General features: G+C 32.0%; 1 long non-coding RNA gene across 2 annotated transcripts; it reads left to right on the top strand.

Moving 5' to 3' along the window:
• Positions 1 to 2,916: 2,916 nt before the first annotated feature.
• On the top strand, positions 2,917 to 5,375 carry LOC112459587. Of its 2 annotated transcripts, none has more exons than XR_003041340.1 (6): positions 2,917 to 2,953; positions 3,233 to 3,381; positions 3,548 to 3,737; positions 4,018 to 4,132; positions 4,388 to 4,615; positions 4,871 to 5,375. It is a non-coding gene; the product is annotated as an uncharacterized LOC112459587 (long non-coding RNA). The 2 variants fall into 2 exon arrangements; XR_003041341.1 differs by lacking the exon at positions 2,917 to 2,953 and adding an exon at positions 2,980 to 3,068.
• The last annotated feature ends 918 nt before the right edge of the window (positions 5,376 to 6,293 follow it).

Here is a 6,293-nt window from a genome sequence, read left to right as displayed (position 1 = left end):
AGAAATTTGATTTTCCTATGAAGAAATTTTTCTATCCTACACATGTGTTATGCATCTCGCCATTACGCCACATATGCGTGTGTAATATATGTATTATGTATTTGTGTACAGACACTTATAAACGCTTTAGAATCGCGCGCGTGCGCGCGCAACGAGTTCCACGTTTCAGAATAATTTAATTAGAGTGAGCGCATGAAGTGAAGTGCTAGGTCTTATCCCATGGGCTTAATAGCAAGCTCTCGCTACCGCTGGGTACCCCCGGGACGTATCTTTCCCAGGGAAAATTCTTCTGCGAGAAGCGAGGGACGTCGGGAAACGCGTACCACCGCGGAGAGAGATCGCGCGTGGAAATGCGTTTAATGAATTAATTAGGCGTTTATTATGCGCGCTTTGTCGCGACGGTCTTTTTTATTTCGTTTGTTATCATCTTCGCCTCCTGGCTGCGTCTTATCATCTCAAAATCCCGCTTTGATTGAAGGTTTTGTTCGATCTTCTGAGATACTTTTAATCTTTTTAACCATGGCGTATCGTATTACATAATTTCTATATGTTATCTATTACTAATCCTTTATGCGGGATATGAAAGATAAATCCATTTATTTTTATCTAAAATATTTTTATTGAAAAAATCTCAGAACAAACATTGGATATTGTTTTCTGTAAATGGATTGTGTTGAGTTTTCCTCAGTTAATCACTTATTACGATGTTACACCCTGGGGATAGATGTCATAATCAAATATCATGCGCATCTCGATATAAAATAATTTCTATATACCAATACAACTATACTCTGTTTTATATACATGGCAATATATGTATAAAATAGATCTTATATAACATCCCAGTAATGCAACTGATTTATCGACATTTTATTTTATTTTTACACTGAAAATAGCCTAATCTAGATCAAAACGTTTACTGTAGATTAATTTCATAATAGGATTAAAACTTAACTCATTATAAAAAAATTTTTTTTAAAATAATTAAGATATATAGATATGTACTTCTTCTAAAAAAAGTCAGAGTTTATTAATTTATAGGAAGATAGCACACATATTTAAAGAAAAATATATGTTAAAATTAACTCTCTTGGAAATAATATGCGATGTAATATTCTATAAATAAAAAATTGGAACATGAATGGAAATGTTGAGAAGGAATTTAAAGAATTATTTATCTTATTTATTAGTAAAAATATTTTTATCGCAGGAATAAAAAATGTTGATTTTAAATTGCATACCCATAGGGAGTTCCTATTGGGTGATCATTATTCGGTTTCATCTTTCAGCGACAATGCGCCAAGCATTTAAATGTATTTCGGGCAAGTCGGCGGGCTCGCGGGACCGTGTCGGACACGAGGGCACTTTAAAAGCAAAACTTTTAATTAAAAAGTAACCATTGACGTGTGCCAAAGGGCAGCCTCGAGCAATATAAGTTGCTATGTAAAAGTTTTCCAGAACCGGCGGAAAATCCAAGACTACGATGACATTAAGAACCAATTCATAGGGAAACTGTTAGCCTTATTCGTAAAACCAGATCTCACCCCTCTTTGCCAAAACTTTTTGTCTATAATTTGCTGGTAATTTTAATGAGGCGTAAGCCCCGAAAAAGTTGTAATAGTGAATACTTTCTTGTGAAATAATTTCAAACAAGCTCCTTCAGGAAAAAAAGATACAATATCGTTTCCATTTAGGTAATATGTCTATATACTGATTTTAGAAAAAAAAATGATAAAAGTTATTTACCTAAAAAAGAAAAATTTATACATACTTATTTATGTACATTAATAGGATTTAATATACCACATATAACTAATAATCTTATTTCTATGTAGTTTTTTCACAATTAAATAATGACATTTTGAATAATAATAAAAAAAAGTAACATTTCACAAAAAAATGTTTTTGTTTCATGAAATAAAAATAGGAGTAAGAAAAGGAAATATTCATATATTTTTTATTTATTTAATACTTCAATAGTGAGAGCGGCGGTGTGGTCTAGTGGTAGAGCGCCAGACTCGTAATCTGAGGAACCAGGTTCGAGTCCACTAGAGCCATGAATCATGGAAAAGTTTTTTTCCGAAAAAACCGCGCCTCTCCGTGCAAGATGCGGAGAAAACTGGGCTCCGCCTTTCGGAAGAGACGTTAAACCGTTGGTCCAAAGGAGGAAACAGTAAGGTAGTGAATGAATTTGAGGTTAGGGTTGGGTACGTCCCTTCAAAACGCCCTTCAAGGCCCCTTGGGGTATATAAAGTAAAATTCTTGATCTTTTTTTACTTCAATAGTGATTCCATATTTAATAAAATATTGCATCTCTATGTAATAAGATCGATATTATAATGTAACTTATAAAGTCACTTATAATTTTAGTTAATTCAATTATGATATTCCTCGCGACTAATTTCCTCCGCTGAAGAGATATTTTAATATTTCATTTAAGATTCCATCCATAATAAAAAAATCCATTTGGACCGAGAAGTGAGCTTTGCGAGTCGAATATCTCGCACGTAGTGTTGCCGCTTTTCCGCGTGCGTGATTGGCTGGCGCGGTCGAGATTGACGGCGATCGCGAGATCGCGGCGAGTTTGGCGAGTTTCGCGTGTGTTAAGGTGCCAATTCATGAGACGCTGAAAATGAGCGTCAACAAGGTGAACGTGGTGGTTTCGCTTTGACGCTAGCGTCAAAGAAATGAAGTTGAATTTGTTTAATATTCAGCGTCGTCGCTGAATCGTCGTTAATCGTCCCAGTACAATCAAACATAGACTTTAAAATACGTAAAATATTAATTATTTTCAAGTAATATCTTCAAGTAATAATATTTTATGGATATATATATAAATAAAAAATATTATTTCTGAAGATTTTTACTTGCTAAAAATGAGCGTCGAGCGTTAACGTGAAAAGGCACCTTTAAATCGTGCGACGTGACGTGTGTTCGCGTGGTGTCTCGCGAGGTTAGTAGGATTTTTTATTATATATAATCCACTATTATATATAATATATGTGGATAATATTGGTAAACAAATATCTTTTAACGCAATGACGTGTGCTCGCGTGGTGTCTCGCGAGGTTAGTTAAATTTTTTGCTTGCTCGTACAAATCTAATCTAAGGTATACGTTACAGTAACTATAGGTTTTTGATACAGATTTATCTTTGAAATCATATTTTATATATAAACAGATGTAAGTGATAATTACTGTTTTTGCATTATGTAAAATTTGCCTTATTTTAGATAATATTCCGATGAATTTAATGTTCGAGAAGATCTGATGGGATTAGCTATTGGTGCTCATGATGCAAATATTCAACAAGCGTGAAAAGTTGATGACATTACAAATATAGTTAGAAGAAAATTCATGCACATTTAAGATATATAGAGAGGTAATTATAAAAATTATTATTGCTTGTATTATTTCAAAGAGTATTGTTTTTTTTATAAAAGTTTACTGACCGGTTTTTTATCTAAAATGTATATAAATATTCGTATATATGTTGCATTATATTGAGCTGGTATACAGAGCTTATCAGATTTCTTTCTCAATCACAGACGCATGAAGCTGTTAAGAAAGACCGATCTATGCAGGAATAAAGCAGTAACCTAAAAATAGATAGTGACAGTGTGACAGTCGTGACCATCGCCGCGTGATAGATGATAGTGATAGTGAAATATATATTGACGGCAGGGAGCTGATGCCGAGGAGATCTTTAAGAAGGAAGGTATATCCAAAATCGCACACGTACGTATATATGCTGTCTTGTAAAAATTGTAAAAGTTAAGAGAACGAGAAAATGATCTGTATTTATATGCACGTGTGACAGGCACTATTGGGCACTATCGCGTAATAAAGATTTCTCCGAAGAATGTTATTGTACTTTACTTTCGTTAACTTGGATACTTCAAATGTACAATCTCGCGTCTTCAAAATATAATAATTCTCAGACACTGTTGAGGAATAATTGTCTAGCACAAGAGGTCCTCTTATAAATGTCCTCCTTTTCTTTCGTTTTTTCACACAGGACCATTTTATATTCAACTATATGGTATACAATTTTGCCGCTATATATTGACCGCAGGGAGCTGATACCGAAGAGATCTTTAAGAAGGAAGGTGTATCCAAAATTGCACATGCATGTATGTATATGCTGTCTTGTAAATTGTAAAAGTTGAAAAGAACGAGAAAGCGTTCTGTAACACAATTTATATTGTAGGCAAGTTATGCTAAAATATTTGTGAATTGAGTTCCTATTATCCATTATTATGATATAGATTTTATCAACAATATTAGAGAAGTAACGAAAATTGATTTTATTAAGTATTTAAAGCAATTGAGAGTTTTTAGCATTAAGTATTTCCATTTTCTCATAATATGCTTAAAAAATATTGCAGGGAACTTGTGAGTTATGCGAAGCAATTGATACTATTAAGGTTCATTGGTCATATGAAGTTTGCACACGTCAAGCTTGACATCCTAAAGATCACAATGCATTCTGAAAATATACCGTGCAGGTTCGTTGGCGTATACGTGGTGTCATACAGGCTGGAAGGTATTTTCTATGTTTTGGAAGTAAAATTTGGAAAATACAACATGCCACAATAAGCGCTAAACCAGGAAATGTAAGTGTAATCAGTGCTCTAAACATTCCTTTTAATAGTAATATAAAATTGTTCTTATAAACATCAATTATAATTAATTCAAGTTGTCTATTATTTGAAAAGAACTTGATTTTTAGTTTCGTTTTTTATTCTACCTTCTGAAAAAGATAAAATAATGTAGATTTCCTAAAATTAATTTTGTTTATGCTATCGAAGAGGAAACACTTATTATAAAATTGATTATAATACTAAGACAATTATATATAACGATTTCAGATGGTACGACGGCTTTTTATTTTTTACGTTAATGCTGAATGGAAAAGCCTATAAGCATATTGCGGACAAGATGATGTCTAATCTGGATACAGCCACGAAAAAGAAAGATATGCGCATGGCAGGGAAATTAGCGCTATTCACAGGCCTTGTAAACATATTTAGTAACAACGAAGATTCTTTGAATTGAGCTCTGTTTTAAAATCGCATCAATTGAAGTGAATCCACTGCTGAGTGCTGAAATTATACGATTTTATCCGTCACAACGAATAGACAAAGAGGAATGCTTTTTCCTGTCGATGGTCTCGAATGTTGCTGACGTAGCTATTTCGTTGTAAATGCATCATTATGAAATGATGATCGGTAGTAAATGAGAGATATGTTGTGAATTAAAAAGATGTCTAAACAGTATCTTTGTATGATTACAAACTATCTTCATCTAATTTTTTAGTGACAATGTCCGAATAATTTGCGTTAGTATTTCTGTGTAAAAAAATATGACGATTATATTACAGTATATCAGATTTTAAAATAATTATAGAGGTAGGGTGTCTAAATTGTTATCGTTCCATCCAAATGTAGCTTTTATACTATTCGAATAGTATCGATATTTTATGCTGCTTAGAAACAAGTAAAAAGCATTTTAAGACACTTGTATCGTTTCCAAAATATAAAAACTTGTGTTTAGATTGCAGATATACGTTTTGGGTACTGGCGTATCTATTTCGTTGCAAATGTATCGTTATGAAATGGTGATCGGTAGTAAATGAGAGATATGTGAATTAAAAATATGTACATATTATCTGATTTTTTAATTTTGGTAGTGACAATGTCCGAATAATTTTGCGTTAGTTTTCCTGTGTAAAAAAAAAATATGAGGATTATACGATTATATACGATTATATTACAGTATATCTGAAAAATGTTAGAAAATGAAACAATTGCTTAAAGGTATCCTGTATATCATAGCATCTATTTGCTTCGTCTGTATGAAATGTTAATAACGCGTAAGATAATATAATCATTAAAGTAATATTTCTTAAATGTATATTTTATACTTAATTTTATTTCATAAATAATATCACATTTATTCCTATGAATCGTTTTCATTACGCTATTATGATTTTAACATAATTATAGAGGTAGGATGTGTAAATTATTACCGTACCATCCAAATGTAGCTTTTATAGTATTATTTATTGTATCGATACCTTAAGCTGTTAAAAAAATAAAAAGTATTTTAAGACGAGAGAAAGATATAGAGATAGAAGAAGAAGAAAGAAGGACAAGAGAAGGAACAATATAGAGAAAGGTTAATATATTATAAAAATATTTATTATATTGGTTATATATTTAAATTTATATATTAGTTAACTTCTTTATATACACTACCGCTCATTAATTTCAATATAACAGATTCGTTGAT

The sequence above is a fragment of the Temnothorax curvispinosus genome, unplaced genomic scaffold (genome assembly GCF_003070985.1).
Source record: "Temnothorax curvispinosus isolate PA1 unplaced genomic scaffold, ASM307098v1 QBEX01001030.1, whole genome shotgun sequence".
NCBI classification, from domain to species: Eukaryota; Metazoa; Arthropoda; class Insecta; order Hymenoptera; family Formicidae; genus Temnothorax; species Temnothorax curvispinosus.
Note: the sequence above shows the minus strand (reverse complement) of the source record. Positions and strands in the feature narration are given on the sequence as shown.